The sequence below is a fragment of the Mesocricetus auratus genome, unplaced genomic scaffold (genome assembly GCF_017639785.1).
Source record: "Mesocricetus auratus isolate SY011 unplaced genomic scaffold, BCM_Maur_2.0 Super-Scaffold_100014, whole genome shotgun sequence".
Classification (NCBI taxonomy): domain Eukaryota; kingdom Metazoa; phylum Chordata; class Mammalia; order Rodentia; family Cricetidae; genus Mesocricetus; species Mesocricetus auratus.
Genome location: NW_024429197.1, coordinates 62,890,303 through 62,911,455, shown reverse-complemented (window position 1 = coordinate 62,911,455; position 21,153 = coordinate 62,890,303). Strand labels below are relative to the sequence as shown.

The window sequence follows — 21,153 nt, the reverse complement described above, 5'->3', positions numbered from 1 at the left end:
ATAGCAGCTTTATTTGTAATAGCCAGAACTTGGAAGCAACCTAGATGTCCCTAAACCGAAGAGTGGATAGAGAAAATGTGGTACATTTACACAATGGAGTACTATTCAGCAGAAAAAAACAATGGAATCATGAGATTCGCAGGCAAATGAATGACACTAGAAGAAACCATCCTGAGTGAGGTAACCCAGTCACAAAAAGATAAACATGGCATGTACTGTCTCATATATGTATTTTAGACATAGATCTGGGGAGTGCCAGCCTACAATCCTATGGCCAGAGAGTCTGGGAAACAGAAACTTCATTTAGTGGCTGATCGAAGAACAGGCAGACTCCCTCGGTTAAGTACTGAGCTGAACTCAAGAAAGCCAGTAACAGAGAGGGAGGACTGATGATCAAAGGGATTAAGACTGGGCTGGTTTAACCCCCAGAAACAGCTGACCAGACAAAGGTTAACTCTCGAATCCCAGGCATCAGCCTGGGAATCCAGCATGGGACTGATCAAGACCCCCTGAATCTGGGTGTCAGTGAGGAGGTCTAGGTAATCTATTGAGCCTTGGGCAGCAGATCAGTACCCATCCCGAGTATACACATGGACTTTGGACTCCCATAGAACAATGTGAGGTGCACTCTCACCCTGAACTCTTGGGGAAGGGTCTAGGCCCTGCCCTATATGAAATGACAGACTATGGACACCCCCATGGAGGGCCTCACCCTCCCTGGGGGAATGAGGGGATAAGGGGGGGTTGGGGGTAGGGCACAGGAGAGGGGAGGGAAAGTGAGAGGGACCTGGAACTGACTTGTGAAGCAACCTTGTTTCTTATCTAAATTTAAACTGGAAAATAAAATTAAAAAATAAATAAATTAATATAAAAAAGAAAAACTAACAATGTGACACTTTCTAGCCTTTTATCAGAAAGAAAAAATTATGTGACCTATCAATTGTTAGATTGCACAGTAAGTTGTTTAGTGTCTAGAACACACTACTACTTAGTATGTTTCTTCATCTTCAAATGTTGAAAATATTGGTCAATTACCTGACACATTTTTTAATCTTTTTTTAATTGAAATTAGAAACAAGCTTGCTTCACATGTCAATCCTAGCTCCCTCTCCCTCCCCTCCTCCCCTGCACTCCTACCAACCTTCCAGCCCCTCACCCAATCCCCACTCTGCTCCCCAGGGAGCATGTGGCCATCCATGGGGGATCTCCATAGTCTGTCATGTCATAAAGCACAGGGCCTAGACCCTCGGGCATGTGTCCAGGCTGAGAGAGCTTCCCTCAATGTGGGATGGGCACCCAAAGTCCATTTGTATGTCAGCGATAAATATTGATCTACTACCCAAGGCCCCATAGATTACCTAGGCCTTCTTACTAAAGGGTCTGGCTCAGTCCCATGCTGGCCTCTCAGTCATCAGTCTGGGGCCCAAGAGTTTCCCCTTGTTCAGGGCAGCTCTCTCTGTGGATTTTACCAGCCCAGTTTTGACCCCTTTGCTCATCACTCCTCCCTCTCTGACACTGGGTTCTAGGAGTTCAGTTCAGTGTTTAGCTGTGGGTGTCTGCCGCTGCTTCCATCAGCCACTGGATGAAGGTTGTAGGATGGCATATAAGGTAGTCATCAAACTCATTATATGACAAAAATTTTAAGAACACTGAAGGAGATGTCTGGAATGTAGTTACATTCCAGAACTGTTCATTTTAGTTTAAAAAATAATATATATGTAATTAATTATTTTCTGTCCACATTAAAATTCTGTTTCACTTCATGCAGGCTATGTTTGTCTTCTTAATTAAGGAGTGTTCTGTGACTCATTATGTCTGTAGAGTACTCAGCATCTAGATGATAAATTTTTCAGGTCCTACAAATATACTTGCCTTATATTTCCTCTTGTCTCTCTTCTCTACACTAGCTCTTTATCCTATTTCTTACTGATTGGTTATAGCTCCCTCTGTCTCTCTATATCTCTGTCTCTGTCTCTCTCTCTTTCTTTCTCCTCTTTTCCTCTCTGTCTTTCTCGAGACAGGATTTCTCTGAGTAACCTTAGCCGTCCTAGAACTCACTCTGTAGTCTGAGGATGACCTCAAACTCATAGAGATCTGCCTTCCTTTGTCTCCTGTGCTGGATTAAAGATGTATGCCACCACTGCCAAGTGACTGGTTTCTTAATCTTCATTTTAATGGTTCTATTGTATATGCTGAGTAGGTTCGTTTCTTCCATAATTCTTAGACGTCAATATAGACTTTTCTGGGACTAGGAAAAGTAGATATTAATTGAAAACAGGAATAAAATAAAGGAAGGAAACAGATGGATGGACAGATTCTATCTTTTTGGTGGTCTGTGAAGGACAATACCTGTTTAAAGAATGTCTAAAATTCAAGCCTAGTATTGGGCCATCTGACAGCTTCCCCTGACTCTTCATGGAGAGATTTCCATGGGAAGTCTGTTGCTAGGTAAGAATATGAGTGGCAGCTACAGGATTTACTCATTCTTCTTACCTAGTTCTTCAATTTTTGGACAATGCTGTGCTCTCTGTTTTTCTCCCCTGTGCCTTTGTTAGCAAAGCACATCAACTCTTGAATACCTATTCATCCAAACTTCAATATCATAGACAATCTCAGAGAATAGTATCAATTTACGTTAGAACAAAGTCTTAAATATAGAATAATGTAGGTAATGAGACATTCTTTGTATTAAGGTTCAGCTAAGGAAAATCTCTCACTTTGTTCTTTTTTTCTTTTTTTAAGAGACAGGGATTCTCTGTATTGTTTTGGAGGCTGTCGGTCCAGCCCAGCCTCAAACTCACAGAGATCCGCCTGCCTCTGCCTCCTGAGTGCTGGGATTACAGGCGTGCGCCGCCACCGCCCGGCTCTCACTTTGTTCTTAAAGATTAATACGTAGTCTCCTTTAGATAGGCAGGAATAATCGTTGGGGTTTATTCTAAGCCCTTGAACTCTGGGAGAGCCGCTTCAACCTCAGGTGGTCATGAAAGTCTATTACTTTTTTCTGTATATTGCTATATAATTACCAAATTTAAACGTTGTAAGTTCTGTATTTATTCTACTATATTTATACCTTTTTAGCATAAATACTCAATGAATGGATCTAGAGACAAGCAAGGATTCAGGGCAGTAGATTTTTCATGGCCATCAGTATTAGACCTCTTTAATGACAGAGAGTTGATTTGGCATGGTGAATATCAATACCCAAATGACAACACAGAAATATAGAAATCAGAGCAAGTAAGAGAGCTCTAGGTATTGTACTGTGGGATCAAAGAAGCAAAGCCCTGAGGGGCCTCCTAAAGGAAGAATCAGAAATAGAAGTAGATGCACTTGCTGTTGGAAGGCTCAGAGCTCTTTGGGGAATGCTGGAAGCAGTTCAGTGACCTATTTTTTCAATCGTGTTTTCGACCCGATCAGGGTCTTGAAGTTCCCTGTCTTAAGTCCACTTGCCACTTGATTTTAAGAATACAAGAAGAAGAAGAAGAAGAAGAAGAAGAAGAAGAAGAAGAAGAAGAAGAAGAAGAAGAAGAAGAAGAAGAAGAAGAAGAAGAGAGAGAGAGAGAGAGAGAGAGAGAGAGAGAGAGGGAGAGAGAGAGAGAGAGAGAAGAGAGGCATTGGCAGAGGCAGAGGCAGGGAGGCACGGAAGAGGGATTACACATGTGCATATAAAGAGAGCTGCTTGTGCTCTATACTTCATTTTGCCTTTATGATGTCATCTACTTTGCTGATAGTACTTCCATTTCAAAGCACTTTCTCCTCCTTAGTCATGCTTACAGAGGCAAGATATTATGGACAGTTTTTTAGCTAATTCTGGTTTATTATACAATCAGATAATACTGTGTAAAACTTTTAGACATGCATGTAAGCTACTAAGTTGCTACTGTTGTGAAAGGTATGGCTCTTTTCCATGTGTTATATCACTTTAAAATAAAAAGTGATGACTTCATGATGACTTGAGAGATTAAGTTCAAACCTGTCTTCTACCTATAGCTTTCTCCAAGTGTAGGCCCATCTGTTTGAAGGTCTTGATCATGTGGATTCTCTAATCATCCTATACATGTATGTCCCCATAAGGACATACACACACACATACAATTGCTCTTGATCTGCCATACATTCATTCCTGCTATTAATACCTTTCTTAAGACAAATTTGAGACACTTATTTTTTTATTGAAAATGTATTCTTTTTCATACTGGTTTCCCTCCATTAAGTCATGCCAGACACTCCCCAGTCTCCACCCACTCAAATTCAAATCTGCTTTTGCTCTTTCATTAGACACAGACATCTAAAAATGAAAACAAATAAGATGAAATGAAAACAAACAAATCTGAATAGAACAAAACAAATATATAAACAGAAAAACAAAGATTCAAAGGAAAAATACAAGAAACATATAGATGGAGATACACACATTTGCACACACAGAAATCCCCTAAAACCATAAGTCTGGATACCAAAGTATATAAGTAAAAGACATGTGGTATAAGATAAAAGAAAGTACCCAGAAAATATTGACAAAAACCCCTGCAAAAATGCCACTAAATTTATTTAGTGTTGGTCATCTACTGTTGGCCATGGGGTCTGGCTGAAATACTGACCTGTATACAAAGTGAAACTCATTAGAAAAAACTAATTTTTCCTTTGTGAGCAATTCAGTCAGCAACAGGACCCCATCTGGTATAAGACCCATTCACTCCCGCTGCATGCTGCCAGTTTCTGTGAGTTCCTTGTGAGTTATTATAGCTGTCTTTAGCTTGTCTTGGTATTCTTCCCCTTTGGCTTTTACAATCTTTCTTCCTCTTCTTCTACAGGGTTTTTTGTGCTGTGAGGGGAGGGAATTAATAAAAACTTTCCATTAGGAACCTGTGTTGCAAGACCTTTCACTCTGCATACCATTTTCAGCTGTGAGTATTTGCATTTCTTCTCATCTATAGAAACAGGAATCTTCTCTGATGATGACTGAGCAAGACACTGATCTATGAGTACAGAAGAATGTCATTGAGTCATTTTGTAGTTATGTCCCTTTGGGAGAGCTATTTGGTTTTCTCCTAGATCCATGGCCTATTTAATCTCAGGCTCTTGGCAACCTCAACTGTTTATGGGATGGATTCCATCTCATGGAGTAGGCCTTATATCTAATCAGATATTTGTTGGTTAGTCCAATAGTTTCGTGTCACTCAAGCACTAGTGGATTTTGCACACAGGTCACCATTATAGACTGAAGGGTTTGTAGTTGGTTGATGTTTACCCTTCTCCTTTGGTAGCATGAAGAATATGTCCCAGTACTATGCACACTAGTCAGTAAGGGGTGAAGGCTCTAGGTAGGTACCTGCTTGATTTTTCTTTGTTCAATGAGTTGTGTGTTTTCTTCAGCAATAGGAACTCATCATCAGTTTGTGGTGAGCAAAAAATAGCCTTAACAATATCCTGGATTCTTTCAGGGTTTCTATGTGGTTGTTTTGGCCAACAACTCTATTAGATGTAATCCATTCCCAGAACTAGAGGCTTTCTCTGGTGATGAGAGATATCCAGTTAGGGCTCCATCTTTCCTGTTATTTGGTGATTCTTTTTGGATCACCTTTATGTGTATATATATTATAAGAAGCTTTTAATGCATTAGGTTTTCATAAAGCCATCAAAAGGCCCTTTGTTTAGCAGTCCCTACCCATATTCTTTCCCCTGCCATTCCCCTTTCAATTATCCTGGTCCAGTCCACCCCCATCCATCCATCCACTATCTGTTCTATTCCCACTTTCTAGGGCAATCCAGTCATCCCCTCAGTCCCTTACTCAATACCTAACCTCTGCAGTTATATGATTTTTACCCTGCTTACAGAAAACTTTGCTGCTAATATTCAAATATAAGTGGACACATACCAGACGTGTTTTATGGAGTTTGACTTACCTCACTCATGATGATTTTTTTTTCTAGCTCCAGTCATGAACTTGAGAATTTCATGACTTATTTTTTTCAGAAAGGTATACATTTATTAACATCTTCCTTTTTAAAAGAAAAACCGCACAACTACTGAATATGGCATAGCAACTTATTTACACATTTTATGCTAGGGTGCAGGTTTAAATTAGAATTTTGGCTAAAGAAGTCTTTCTTCTAGACACATCAGTGTTCCAAATCCTTTGGTAGAAGATCAATGAAAACATGGAATGAATGCCCCAGTTACAAACAGATTTACTAGACCTCAAAAATGCTTTACGTGGAAGCCAGGAGACAGAGGCTCACACCTTTAATCCCAGCAATTGAGAGGCAGGCAGACCTCTGTGAATCCGAGGCCACCCTGGTCAAAAGAGTAAGTTTCAGGACAGCAAGCCAACACAGAGAAACCCTGGCTCAGGGGGGAAATGCTTTAAATGGCAACTACTATGTAAACATGAATTTTTACAAAACTATTGTTTTTTTTTCTGACAATATCTTTGCTTGTAGCAGCAGAAAGGAAAAATAAAATAACCTGTGAGCAGTATTCCACTTAAGTACATGCTACTATGTGATGTAAAGGTTAACTTAGGGTTTCCAGAGGTTCAGGAGTCCATCTTCACCATAGGTGGCAATCAGGTTCGGATGTGTTGTGCAGTTCCAACCCCATCCTTCTCATGAGCTGTCAGACTTCTCTCCAGCTGGCCAGCGAGTGTGCTGAAACAGTAGAACACAAAGTCCTCCCTGACACAGTAGACCCACTCACCACAGGGGGAGAGGGCACAACAAATGAAGTCAGCACCTTCTCTTTTAACAGAATGGAAGCTTCTGGCAACCTGCCCATGCTTGTTCATGATGACCACTATGTTTTATCAGATTCAGGAAATGATGTGCTCTGGGTTTTTAGGAAGCAAAATCATATTGGTGGTTATAAATGTCTTTGTACTACTTACTACCCAGTGATTTAAAGGGATTTGCACATTCCGTGGTCTTCATGTTCCAGATCTTCACAGTGTCACCAGAAGATGCACTAATAATGTAATGTTCATTTTTTTTGTAAAAATTGCCTTGTTAACAAAGGAAAATGGCTTTGAAATGCTTTCAGTGTTTATTTATTTATTATTTGTTTATTACTGTCCAGTAGAAAGACACACTAAGGATCTGACTGCTACCCCTACAAATGCTTAGATAGGTGACACGTTTACTTTGTGCCCTTTCAAATTTTATTAAAGAGTGTCCACCCTCAATCTTCCATATCTTGATCTTTCCATCTTGGTCTCCAGGTGCTATCATTTCAGTATCTCTGCTGAAACATACACAGAGGACAGAATCATCAATCAGTACTTCTCTTATTCATGATTGTTGCTATCCAGTTTGCGTATATGTGTATGTGTTTCCACATGAATATGGGCTTCCACACGAAGCTGAAAATTGGCCTTTCAAGTTATGTTGACATTGTGATGGTGATTGCATTGAGTCTGTATAATTCTTTTGGAAAATGTCATTTTATGTATTAATCCTTCTGATTCCTGAGCATGAATCTAAAAACACCTTCAATTTCCTTCTTCAAGATGTTGGAGTTTCTATCAGACAAGTCTTTCACTTGCTTGGTTAGAATTACAACAAGATATTTTATGTTATTTGAGGCTATTGTTAAAGGTATTGTTTCCATGATTTCATTTTTAGTTCACTTGTTATTTGTGTACAAGAGGGCTACTGATTTTTGTGTGTTAATTTTACATCTTACTTCATTGTTGTTACAGAAGTTTCTTGGTACAATTTTTGGGTTTGACTAAACCTAGGTGTTGGTATCTGGTCTTGTCTTTGTTTTGTGTGTTTTACAGCTCTTGGTGTTCACCTCCCTGTGGTGACTGGGAGTTGTTCAGCAGGGAGTACTTCTGAGATCCTTACAGGTGGGTCTCATTTAGAACTAGTTTTTAAGTATTGGGAACTAGAATAGAGTAATGGGGATGGTCTAGAAACACAGGGTCCTGAGAGGGTCCACAGGAAGGTGCAAATCTATGTCTGCCCATAGTATCTTTAGAGTCTTTGGGGAGAAGAACACGAGAAGGAAGATAGGCCCCTGCATATGGTCTTATACAGGACTGGAGATGAGACTAGTGAACTGGAATTGAAGGACATGAAGGAGAGTGAAGATTGCATCTGGCATGACCAGGGCCAGCAGTTTTCTGGACATTACTTTGAGTGTTGGCAGGTTAGATACAGGGATTGGATGAGGAAGAAAGGCTTTAGGAAAGGATCTGCTTAGTTTCATGGGAATGATGTTCACACTTCCTAAATAATGTTTCTTTGCTGAGGCATGTTCCCTTAGGAGTCTCCCCCAGTTTTTCAGTGGGTTCACACAATCACTTCAGGAATGGAGGTTCTTGTAAGATCTTCATTCTTGAAGGGATCATTATTGTTTCTGCACTCATTGATGATATGAAAATCAAGTCTCTGCATGTCTCTTGGATATTCTGCCTTATAAAGCAATCTTCTCAGAAAACCCTGCAGTAGTCTTTTGAACCAATGCAAGGCTAAAACCTTCCTTAACCTAAGACCAAGAATGTTAGCACAGAGCCTACTGACTCGTTGCAAAAAGGAAGTGAGTTCATCACTGTACATGGTTTGAGAAGACACCAGGAGCAGTGCATCAAGAAAGGAAGCTGATATAATTCCTTTCCATAAAAATAATAGAATGATGGAAAATCACAGCCTATCTGGGGTCTCAAGGTATGAGTGAGAGCATTAGACAGAAACAAACCAATATGTGTATGTCTAAACATAATGGGGATTTAAAGGGAAGGAGAGGCTTCACTTCAGAGCCTGGATAGAAGATTCATTAAGGTATTGTGATAGATATATAGGTGGATGGATGGATGGATGGATTGACAGACAGATATACAGATGACAGATGATAACTAGCTAGCTAGATATACTATCTGTAACTGTGAGAAGGTCTGAAGATCAATCTTCCCTTTGAATAGTCTCTAAAGACCCAATTTCTCCAAAGAAAGAAATAACTGCCGTTTTACACGTTTGAGCATGAGAAAGTTGTATATCACATGATTTAGTTCAACGTAGCACAGGAGACAAAGGGCATGGTGGAGTCAGGTCCTTACTGGTCAGGATCTTAAATTAGAGCCTGATGTTAGGCCACAGCACAGACAGCTTCTTAACTTTCTTTTTCAGAGATGACTGCAGAGAGGTTTAGCCTAATTCTAAGTATGGGATCTGAAGGTCTAGGGCCATGTTCTAAATCATTACAGTTGTATTTCTTCTAGGCCTCAAAAAGAGGCAATATAAGGTTAAAAACAACCTTAAAAGTCCTCCATGTCCCAACCCTGAAAAGGCAGACAGAATCTTTTATGTGATACTTGAAGTTAAATCTTAACTTTAGAAGATAATGGGTAAAGGTTGTGATGCAAGGCTTGCAATATAAGATTTCAGTTATGTTTGATAGATTTCTGGCTATGAAAACTGCATTTTTGAAGATCTAGGCACAGAGTTTTATGTTGCTGAAGAGATGGTCTTCATATTCCCTTTTACATGTGTTTCTCACTTTCCTCCCAAATATGCTCTTCTATTTGGCTCTTAATGTTTGGTTCCCCTAAAACTTGTATGTTGAATCTAATTCCTGTTGTGTGGGCATTTGAAGGTGATTTTTGGGATATGGTTAGGTCATGAAGTTAAAACAATTATGAAGAGATTTTATGACCTTTAGAAGGAGCTTCTGGAGAGAACCATTTCTCCTCTGTAACTATAACATGGGATTTCTCTCTATGAAGATGTCCCACTCTCTTAGTTGCAATTGGACAGCAAATCTGCCAACACCTTGATTTTGGGATTCCTAGCCCTTAGATTTATGGGAAGTGAGTTTCTGCTGTATGTACTGATGCAGTTTGTGGTTGCTGTAGCACCTCAGTCAGATTAAGACAGTTCTGTTGCTATTCCTTATCAACAGGTTCATCATCCACCCAGGAAATCCATATAGATATTGCTCAATCAAATCTATCCCCCTTGTCTTCATTTAGTGCATCCTTAAAACTGTAGCTTCAACCTTGTCCCATTCATGAACTTTCCAATTAGTAAACCATGACTTTGGGTACATGTGTTGATGAATTTGTTTAAAAACTTTCTGTGCAGATCTCAATTTCTCTTTTCCTAACTACTGCTTTCCCTTACTCAAATTTCCTTTTTGGACAAGTTATAAATTCTGCTGCCTTCAAGTACCAGCAGTGACTTACATGCAGCATGATCTAGGAGAATTTATGAGGACATTCAAACTCATAATCTTCCATTCTCAATCTGCCAGGTGCTTATTTTGAGGTATATGCCACCATATATTTTTCTCACATCCTACCTGTTGGTTATGAAGCTTATAGCAAGTTGATAAGGTAGAGAAGACTTGTGGATAGCTGTAGCAGTTGTGTACATTGATTGACGAAAATGTCTCCTGAAATAACTTTTTACTATTTCATAGACATAAAATTTAAATAATAAAGTGTCTAGTTTCTTAAAGGTTTTTAAGCAAATGTCCTAATTGGTCCTCAAGAGTTTGATACATGCCACTTTTGATCTTAGCCCAGGTAGGAAATCTTTTCTTTTGCACAAAGTTAAGAAAAATCAACATAAATGTCTGAGAGATAAAAATTAATCCCTACTTACTCCTTTTGCTTCCTTACATGCCATCTGATTGCTTCTGAAGTAAAAGTGGGTTGCCTGTCTTTAGGAAATATTATATAATATTAGTTACAATAGAAATGGTAATCTCTGAGTTGTTCAGATAATGTAGGTGTCTAGAAGACCTAATGGTTATATGGTTTAGCTAAAATTATTCCATGGTGAGTATTTAATGTGGCATTTTTTGGTCATTCTCTAATATCTGAGGGATATGAAATAGTCCCAGGCTTGTCATAAAGTAATGAGCTTCTATGCAGTGACCTCTAACAGAGCTCACTGAAAATAACCCTTCCAAAGCATGTTTACATGGTGGCTATATGGCAGTTAAACAAATACAATATTTAATAGGCCCAGAGTGATCTGCTTACATGGAAGTCTGTAATAACTAGAAGGAGACCATGCCAGAATATTAAAAATTAATATGTGGCTTCTACAAGCAGTGGTCCTTGAAGAGAACAACAGTTTGTGGAAGATAAGATAAATGCCACCTGCTGCAGTGGCTCCAAGGGACAGTCAGGCATGTGGTACCCTCTGAAACAAATGCAGCTTTCCAGATCTTGAACAGCCAGCTGAGGTGGAACACTGGGAAATGAGTTAACTATTTGATTTTTCCCTGGTTACTCATCCCCTACATCACTGGGGATGACATTGTGCAAGTTGCAACAGCTGGTGTTTTTATGCCACAAGGCTTGCTCCCAGTTGCTAGCACCCGGAAGATCTCTGTGGAACCTCACAGATATCTGTAAATTGTACTTTCCATTTCCTGTGTATTACTCTGTGCAAAGCCTAGTGCTCAAGTGCTTTACATCTCTTTAGGAGATAATTTGTCATTTTTCCCAATGGGAGGCGTGTACGCCTTCTGTCTCCACTTTAAAATTCAAGAAGCTAGCAGTTCAGTTTGAACGCATAACTGATTGATACAAGGTCATAACACTTATAAGATATAATTGAGACTCCAATTCATTGAATTTTATGTTGTAATCACAGAGTGGCCAGACAATCACCGGAGAAGCAAATTCGTATGCATATATCATTGTTCAGGAGCAAATATGTGATCTCTATAAGTGGAGAAATATTTTTCTGATCTTTGTATCTGTCATAATGTCAACAAAACAGCAGATATTTAAGAGAATACTTATTAATTTGAGGTGTTGAAATTCTAACTAAAATCCTTATGTAATATCCTTATCATATGAAACTGAGAATTTATAACACATCACTGTGTTCTAAGGCTGGAGATAATTGTGAGGCAGCACAAGTATTAGTGTGCATGTATTCTTAGGCTGGCATCCTTCTATTCACTGTTTCTGCTATTTGAGAAATGAATGATGTAAAGAGAATTGGAACCACTTTCTCAAATCTAGTTGAAAGAAAGTTTGGCGAAAGGAAAGGCAGGATTTATTGAAGATAGGGTATAAATTTGGCTAGGTGTTGTGATAAGAAAATGCAAAGGGGAAAATTCTTTAGACACCAGTTTGTCTTATAGTCATCTACACATTACTTTTGTGGCATTGGCGATTCAGTTGAGGACAATGAGCACACTAGCCAAGTTGTCTACCATGGAGCTGTATGTTCCATGGGAAAGCCTGTAGAACTAACTATTTCTTATGATGTAACTTCATCTGATTTCCTTATGAAGTATCTTTAACTGTGTGGATGATTAAAACATGTGCTTCTCATATACACACAGTACTTTACAATTTTAAAAGCTAAGTTTTGCTCACTTCCCACAGCAACATGAGGACAGGAGAATCAGGGTCAAGCTTATTTCATGAAGGTTTAAAGAATCTGCTACAACCATGAAGTTTTAAACAATAAGGACAGCGAAGGAGCCCAGATTCTGAAACCCTTGACTATGGGAGTGCTCCTTAGGCAATCTTTACAAACACTAGAACAAGTGACATGGAATATGTATGGCCAAGCTAATTATTTACCTAACTAAATATTTCATTTTAACTGTTGGGAGCCACAAATATTTCATAAACTAGTGTTTCTGTTAACATCAAAGCTGGGAATGCATCTAAGTGCCCCAGACTCTTTTCAGCAGTGAGTCAGAGTTTGGGCATCCACACCTTTCAAAAGGCCTTATTGAATATTATTATATTTCTTGGACTATCAAGCTGTTAAGTTGCAGGAGTTTGTTCCTTACTGTGTTAAGAACTTTTCTTGTTGTTTTACATGACTGCTTCTCAGGACTATGTATTCTCCAGGCCCAGTCATGTTTCTGCCCTCTATGTTATAGTCCTCAGAAGGACTGTGTGGTCTATCTCTCAGCCTCTGATCTACATACTTCTGATGTTGGACAGGGACACTCCATGGCCCTAAGAACAATGTTACAGTATGAAGGAGCTTGGGTATGCTTTGGAGCTACACTGCTGCCTATTTGCTGAAGTAAAAGTTGGAGTGCAGCTTGAAAAAGTGTATCACAGATTGCTATTATGAAATTCTTGCCTGTCTTTTGATTATGTCCTAATGAAAATTTGTACCACCCAAAGAATCTTAGGATAGTCCAAATGAAATCACTACATCACTGGTATGTAAAAGAGCTGTTTGAATCCTTTCTAGTGACTGACCTTGCAAATGTGACCATGCACATATGGATAAGATTAATGACTTAATTATTTTATGCAAGCTATCCCTCATGTAGGCTGTTTTCCTCAAGTTGACTATGCTAATTAATAAAGAAACCACTCAATATTCCTTCTGTTGGAGTTTGTGGTACAATTAATCAGGCACAATTATCAATAAAGACATAGTGAATGCCAGTGTGTTCAGGCCCTAATGAAAACAGGGTATATTTGACAACAAACTCGGGTACACAAAGCTCATCTCAGTGCATACTTCCAGAAGGAAATAAAGCTATGGGTCTCAGAAGGCACAAACTGCCAGTACAAATATAGTTGTTCTTTTAATTAAATACCCAAACAATATGATTGAAAATGAAATAATCCATATGTGTGAACATTATTTCATGTCATGTGTTAATTTTTCCTAGGCCTTGGCCTGGATTTTGCTAGTTGTCTAGTAAGATGTTCATTTTGGAAAGCTTGCACACAGTCTGTTTTCACCATACTCTGGATGACAGCACTCCTTTAGGAAAGTGAAAATGACAAGAAGACTGCCTACATTAAAAATTCTACACTTGTTTAGATCATTAATTGCATGTTGTATGGAAATATGTAAGAGACAGAATGCATGTGAAAATAGTTCATATTGTTACAGGCAAGTAGGAAATAGGTGGAAAGATTATTATTGGCAATGTTCTTCTAAAAGAGTTTTTTACTATAAAAATTGACTTCTATGTCATCTGCCAGGGATGAAGTCTTATGTTAAATAAAACATGACTCAGGAAAATCTTTCTTTCCTCTTTTTTTGGTTTCATAGTTAGCACAAGAGTTTCATTACCTGTATACCACTGGCCTATGCTTCTAAACCTTAAAGAAAGAGAAAGAGTTCATGAATTTATAAATTATAGAGAAGACTGGAATTAGGAAATTTGATGAATTATAGCTTTAGGTTAAAATACCATGAATTTCAAAATATCTTAATATTAAGATTCCAAGAGAATTTGTAAACAGTGGTCATTCACATTGCAACTTTTCAACAATGTTTCCTGTACAATTGATGACTATCTGCGAATGTTTCCTACTGCAGCAATCTGAAATTCTTTTAGTTAAGAACAGTAATTCATTGCTCAGGAAGAGTGAAGACATGGCACACGTTTGGTAACAAGACCTTTACTCCATCCTGAGGCAGAAATTAGTTTTGTCGAACTTCCCTGTGCACAGGTAATGGTAGGAGAGGAGATGAGACAGATCACTGGGAAGAAAAAGAGGCATTGGGGGGAACCCATTATCCCCCATTTAATGTCCATTCATCTACATGGTAATACCACAATGCTGGCTTAAAAGCTATGAGGAGAGTATTTATATGACAGAAATTGGCACACATTGCAAGCATTGACTTTTCTCCTCCCAGAGAATGAGTTGCTAAACATTTACCAGCATCGGACTGCGTGTGGGAGGAGAGTACACAAAAAGATGTGGAGAAGCTGGTTGTTGGGGTGAACCTTGTAGAGTGATTAGAAAGAAGTTACTGGATTCATTGGAGAGGATTTCAGGGGTTTGGAAAAGTGGAAGGTATCTTTTAGGAGACAGGGAAAAATGAGATTCATCAAATATATTTTGAATGGTTATAAACTCTAGCCAATGTTCTAATTACTGATCTTTGATGTCAGACACTGGGTTTCATTAATTTTGTATATATGCAGCTTTACATATTAACAATATAAATCTTGTATAAATAAATAAATCTTAATATTCATCAATATTTCCATACTACTTACCTGGTCAGAGTCAACCATTCTCAGCAATCATATGTCAAAAGCAATGTCAGGAATTCAGTATAATTATACACAGACATACATTACATGGAAGGGGAAAGGAAGAATGGAAGCAGAGGAGGAGCTGACTGAAAGTCATAAAGTTCTTAGCAGTATGTAAACCTGGGTGGCTTCTGGATTCTTTCTCTAGCTAGCCACCATAGGCAATCGCTCACAGGTGTCACACTTTTCCTTCAAATGTCTGCAATCCGATGAAAGCATCCAGTTGGTTGTACTGTCAGGTGGCCATAGTCACTTTCTGAGAGGGAGAAGGAATATTTACATTTTTTAAGTTTCCTCCTCACTAGGAAGTGAACGTGCTTCCTGTCAATTTTCTGATTGATAGGAGAGGAGCAGCAGTAATTATGGCTGTTTCCTGTTACATGCTTTAGTTTTAGTATGAAAATATGGCTAAAGAAAGCAGGGATGGCCTTGCTCATAGGAAACACTGTGCAGACAAAGTATGCTGTTATCCTTATAGGAATGAGTCTAATTAAGGTTCATTTATTTTTCAAGGTCCATAGTCCCTTTTAAACCTGCTATTTTCACACAGAGTGTCTGTGTAGCTCCGGGCTTGTCTGACTGAATAAGAACACTCAAACACAGGGTGACTTCTTTTGCAGTGTGTGGCTTTGCAATTCAGAAGATGTAAAGAGGTTTTCCCTGGCTTTCAGTCTCCCAATCTATTTTGATCATGGAGGTTAATAATGCTGAAAAGCACTCAGAGTATATAATGCTGCAGAAGAAATGAAAGTTCTATGTTTTATGTCTAGGACATGACTAGTAATGTATCTGCTGGGAAAGCTGCCATTCAGAATGCAACAATGAAAATTGAATTTCATCAGTTCTTATCCATTCATCCCTTCCCCCACTCTACTCTAGCCCATGCCTTTTATTTAACATGGGAAAGGAGCCTTCAGAGCCCAGACCTGAGCATGCTGGTGGCTTCATGCTTTCTGGGCTGTCACTATTGTGTAGTGCCTTACACATTTGTCTACACAGTAGAATTACGTGGGTGCTTTAAAGCAGGATTCAGTATTGTTCAGAAGCCATGTCCATGGTTTCAGTATACATTCAGGAATGAGAATAACTGTAGTGCAACCTCTGAACCTTTCATGAATTAGTTTTGCTCACAACAAGTATAAGGCAAGAGCAGGGCAGATTCTTGTTCTCAATCATGCTCTCATTCTCTTTTCCCTTCCTTTCTCCTCTTTGAATGAAAGTCATTCCTATAATACACATTGTGCATTATAAGCATGGGTTTGAAGTTCCAGGCTTCAGCTATTACCCTGAGAAGTTTACTTTAGTACTCTTGGTCTTTAGCATCCTTGCCAAAGTCAATTTCTGCCTCATGGTGTTTTTGGAAACATTAAACAAGCAATTTAATCTCAAGCTCTTGGTTGCAATACTCAGCACACAGTAATGCTTAGTAAGTTCTATTTTACAGGGTACAGAATTTTCAGTGTTCTCATACTTAGTGTTCCATCATATTTTCAACACAATTCTTTGTCCTTTGTAAGTCTAGAATTGCCTACCCCATTTTATAGTAGAAGACCCTGGGATTCAGGAAACATGATGCTTATCCTCCAACACATGGACTTTCTTGGGGGTTTTCTTGCTTATGAGGAAAATGTACAGTGTCTGGGAAATAACTGTTCTTTCTCATTGCTGCTTTGGCCAGGATAAGAAGCAACTCATCTCTGATATATCCCTTGTCTCTTATGCAAAATCCAAGTAGTAACTGTGAAACAATTCCAAAGGAATATTTCAGGAGGAAAAAGTTGATTGTCAGCTCCCTTAGCTTCTGTTTACAGTTCCCATTTTTACAATTGATCTGATTAAAAGTGAACTTTCAGATAAAAGATTTGTTATCAGTTATATTATCTCATTATTTTAAATGTTATAATCATGGAATGCAAAGAGAGTATGTTTGTCTCATCATTTTGAAGAGAATATTTAAGCTTTTAGGTTATAATTTAATGGAAGGATTCTAAAAAGTGCTAGTTTGTACCACTTAGGGAATAGCTACACTTATATATATACATATATATATATATATATGTATATATATATAGAAGAAATTCCAACTATCTTGAATCAATTCACTTAATTATATTTGAGACTAAATTTTTATTTTTGTTCTGTTCCTTTTTCCAAAGTTGTATGAGTTATATATAGGTTTGGCCCAATATACAAAGAAAAGTATCAAAAGAAAGCTCCTGGGAGATACATTTAGTGTTGTTTACCCAAGTTACAAAAACAGCACTAGATTCAATCTTTCACTCAAGCAACTCCCTGGTCAACAATGTTGCCAAATTAAGAGATTAAGAATTATGATGAAGGAAATACCATATCACCTCTAGTAACAGGCAATGAAGAGAGTGAAGCTTAAGTTATCAACGTCCTTTTGAGTCTGAATCACTGATCATGGCTATTATATGGTGTGTAAATTTAAAAACATGCACACACATGTGTTATAAACTTACATGAGATTACTAAAGGGGAAGACTATGAAGAAGAAAGCAGTTGTTATAGAGTTACTACACACTCAACCTTGAGAATCATTTGGCGCTCAGTAAAATTAGTTATTCCTTCAATAAGTTATCTGATTTGTTTAAAACTTATTTTACTCATTTCTTAATTGGATTCATATCAATTTATTACATTTCATGGTAGACAAAATGGAACAAAACATATTAATTACTTTGCTTTTTGTTCATGGTCAACTCTCAAATGTTTCACTTATTCAAAGAATTCATCAACCAGTTGGGAATCGGAGTTCTGAATCCAGGTACCTGACACTGATTCCTGTAATTCTCTTCACTTAGTTCTGAGACCTCTACAGTGTTAAATTAAGGTAAGTGTTAGTTTCTGTATCCAGGTGAATTCTGAAAATGAGCTCTTGCTAAAAATCAACTTATTTGCCTACTTCCTAATGTCTCTTGAAAAGAGATGCCTTATGGTGATGACCTTATAGGAGGAAAAAGATGGAAAGTTGCATGACTTGCTATTTAGAAAATAATCCAATTTTCTGGAAATGTTGCTCAGTAGTTAAAAGCCCTGGCTGATCAACCAAGACCAAGTTTTGATTCTCAGCACTCATGCAGTAGCTCACATCTGTCTGTAGCTATAATTCAAGAGGATCTAACTCTCTCTTCTGGACTCCACAGTCACCAGGCACACAGAGTGGTGCTCAGACATACATGCAGAAAAAACATGCACACATATAAAAAGTAGGAAAGATAATAAATTAAAAACAAACACAAAGTCAAACAAATCCTGCAAGTTTAAAACCAACAGAGACTAGTGATTGTGCTTCATGTAGTTAGAAAGTTTTCTTTAGCTCAGTGGCTAGAAGGATGTTTACTGAGGTCTGACATGAACTTCAGCAGCTGAGTATGAAGCCTGAAGGTCCAATTAGCCCCTAAGAGAATTTCCTAAGTGACAAAGGATCCATAGCTTCAAAGCAGTGGAGAGAGGAGGTTACAAGGTCAGATGCTTTCATAAGGGGTCCTTTCTAAACAACATCTGGTTAGTATTAACCAAGGTAGGCACAACCCCAGGAGAGCTTGTATAGAGTTTCTCTGCTAAATGACTGAGTTTTCTCTTCTTTATAGCAGCCATGTTTTCAAGAGGTGTATTTACTTCTAAAAAAAAACTTCCTCATTACATGTTTCAATCACTCCTTGAAAGAAGTGTTCAGTAGATGCCTAGTGACATACTGGTATCTTGGTCCTGACCAGCACATTGTCTGCATTTCAGAATGCCTTTGTATCTTCTTTAAGTCAATTGTGGTGAGTGAAGAAGAGCACATTTTAGAATACTTTTGCTTTGCTGTAAAAACAAGGAATTTATAAACATGCCAGTATAAAAGAGGGCCTAGGGGATCATTACTGAAAGCATAAAAGACTAATTTCCTCCATAAAATGACAGCAATAAAAGCCTTGTAAATATGGGTCTCCACGGACATTTCAAAATCACATATTTTTAAAAACTCTCAGTCTAGTAGAGTCTATTATATATTTAACAGAGTAAATTACTAACTCATTGTCTATTCATGTGCTTGATCCAAGGCAACATACACCAAAACAGGAGCTAACAAAAGGAAAATGGGTATGAGGGAAAGAAAGAGGAAAGGAAGGAGAAAAGAAAGGAAGGAAGAAAGGAAGGAAGAAGGGAGGGAGGTAAGAAGGAAAGACAAAATTAGGGTGATGGTTGATAAAAGATGCAACTAACAGTGTATGAAAGTTTAGAAGATAAGTAAGGGTGATGTGGAACATGACAATTTAATAAATTTCAGTTATAGAGTTCAAGTTTGAATATAAGCTCTAATTTTTAGATGGGGAGGACATCTGATGTTGCTGCAATGATAAACGGCATACTTGTTGAAGGTATAGGTAATAGTTTATTGTAGAAATTACTTACAAGAGAAAACGGGCAACCCAGATGAGTCAAGTCTTTCACTACCAAACCGGAAGCCTAAAAGAGGGTGAGAGGCTCTGCTGCTTGATCTTTTATTCCTCCCAGCATACACACCTCTAGCCATGCCCAAGAGTGGTTCTGGCTAATGGCATAGTTCACTGTCCTGTCTCTAGTTATGCCCAAACTGGGTGTGGTTAGCAGCACAGTTCTGCCCTTTCGTTACCATATCTGTATATATCTCTAGAGCGCCACGTGGCTAATGGTGGAGTCCTAAGTTTTCTCCTACAATTCCCCTTTTAGTCTAAAAAAGATATTTAAACTTAAAACAAAACTAACTGTGTCAATGAACTAAATGTATCAAACATCTATCCCATCTAAACATGTTCTAGTGTTGATTGAAGCTCTCGTCTGAAGCTCTAGCCAGATTGTAGAAGTTTCACTGTATCAGTTCCTTGGTTTAGAGATGTGTCCAGTGATGTAGTTTCAAGCTGGTTTCAGGATGGTGCTTGTCAGGTGGAGTCGATGGTTTGGGGCAGTTCAGATGCATCCAGTCGAATCAGGTGGAGTCAATGAAGTGGAGCCCCAATCTCTTTCTGAAGCAGTTGAACATTGCTGTCAGGAAATCCCTTGTTCTCTGGAAAACACAAACATTAATGTTAACAAAGAATTTTTTAAATTTTTATATGTATGCATACTGGAAAAGGTGACAATAGGGAAGATGGTAAACATGAAGGAGATTAGACTTTTCAGAAAAAGAAATCCACAGATAACAGTCCCTAATTTTATGTTCTTCTGTCTTATATCAATGGCTCTTTGATATAGTACAGAAATTCTGAATTTTATTTAACAATATGCTTGAATTTAGAGTAGGAGAGCCAATCCAGCTCCAAAGCCAGCTTCAGTTAAATGAATGGGGACTAAAGCATATTAAGAAACAAAGAGAAATGGGTATTACAGAAACAATATAGAGAGATTTAGACTTTGATACCACACAGTGAGTTATTGTTTGTTTGATGGTCCTCGGGGTAGCTATTCATTCTTCTTCAGGAAACCATACGTCCAGTATTTTCTGTTGAGTTTTCCTGTGAAGACAAAAAACAAAACATTTCTCTTTCCTTTTATGAGGTCACTTTACCCATGGTAGAATATGACTTTGTAGATGAGCTGCTATCTTTCCTTCTCCTGAGATGTCTTCTGTTCGGATCTGTCTTCTGCTCGGATCGAATCTTGATTAATTTCGATGTAACCCAAAGTTTTTAAAAATATGGAACGCTTTACAAATTTGCATGTCATCCTTGCACAGGGGCCATGCTAATCTTCTTGGTATCGTTCCAATTTTAGTATATGTGCTGCCGAAGGGTTTCAGAAAAAATTACATTTTCACTCATTTCTGAAGTACCCCATTCTAGATGAACAATGCTAAGTTAACTGTGTGGAGCCTTGTATAATACTGGCCAGAAGGGTTCCAACTGGAGCAAAAGAGGACAATGCCAGTAAATACACTTGGAGAAATATTTAAAGCGTTTCTGTTTTCCAAGCACATTCAGTGCATCTTGTGTTGAAAATTAGAATTTGTTAAGGTGGAGATCACAGAGCCTGGTCTCCTACTCTGAAGCAATCAGGCTGTTGGTTTGCTTTGGCCTGTATCTCAGAATGTATGTATTCATTCCCTAGAAAGTTCAGGTCTGAAGTGTTGTCTAGGGTGAGGGAATCTAACTTAATCTTGCTGGCTG

The 21,153-nt window shown here is 38.3% G+C and overlaps 1 non-coding gene across 1 annotated transcript; it reads right to left on the bottom strand.

Moving 5' to 3' along the window:
- Positions 1 to 20,678: 20,678 nt before the first annotated feature.
- Positions 20,679 to 20,788, bottom strand: LOC121144224. The gene has a single exon (XR_005881543.1). It is a non-coding gene; the product is annotated as a U6 spliceosomal RNA (small nuclear RNA).
- Between the last annotated feature and the right edge of the window lie 365 nt (positions 20,789 to 21,153).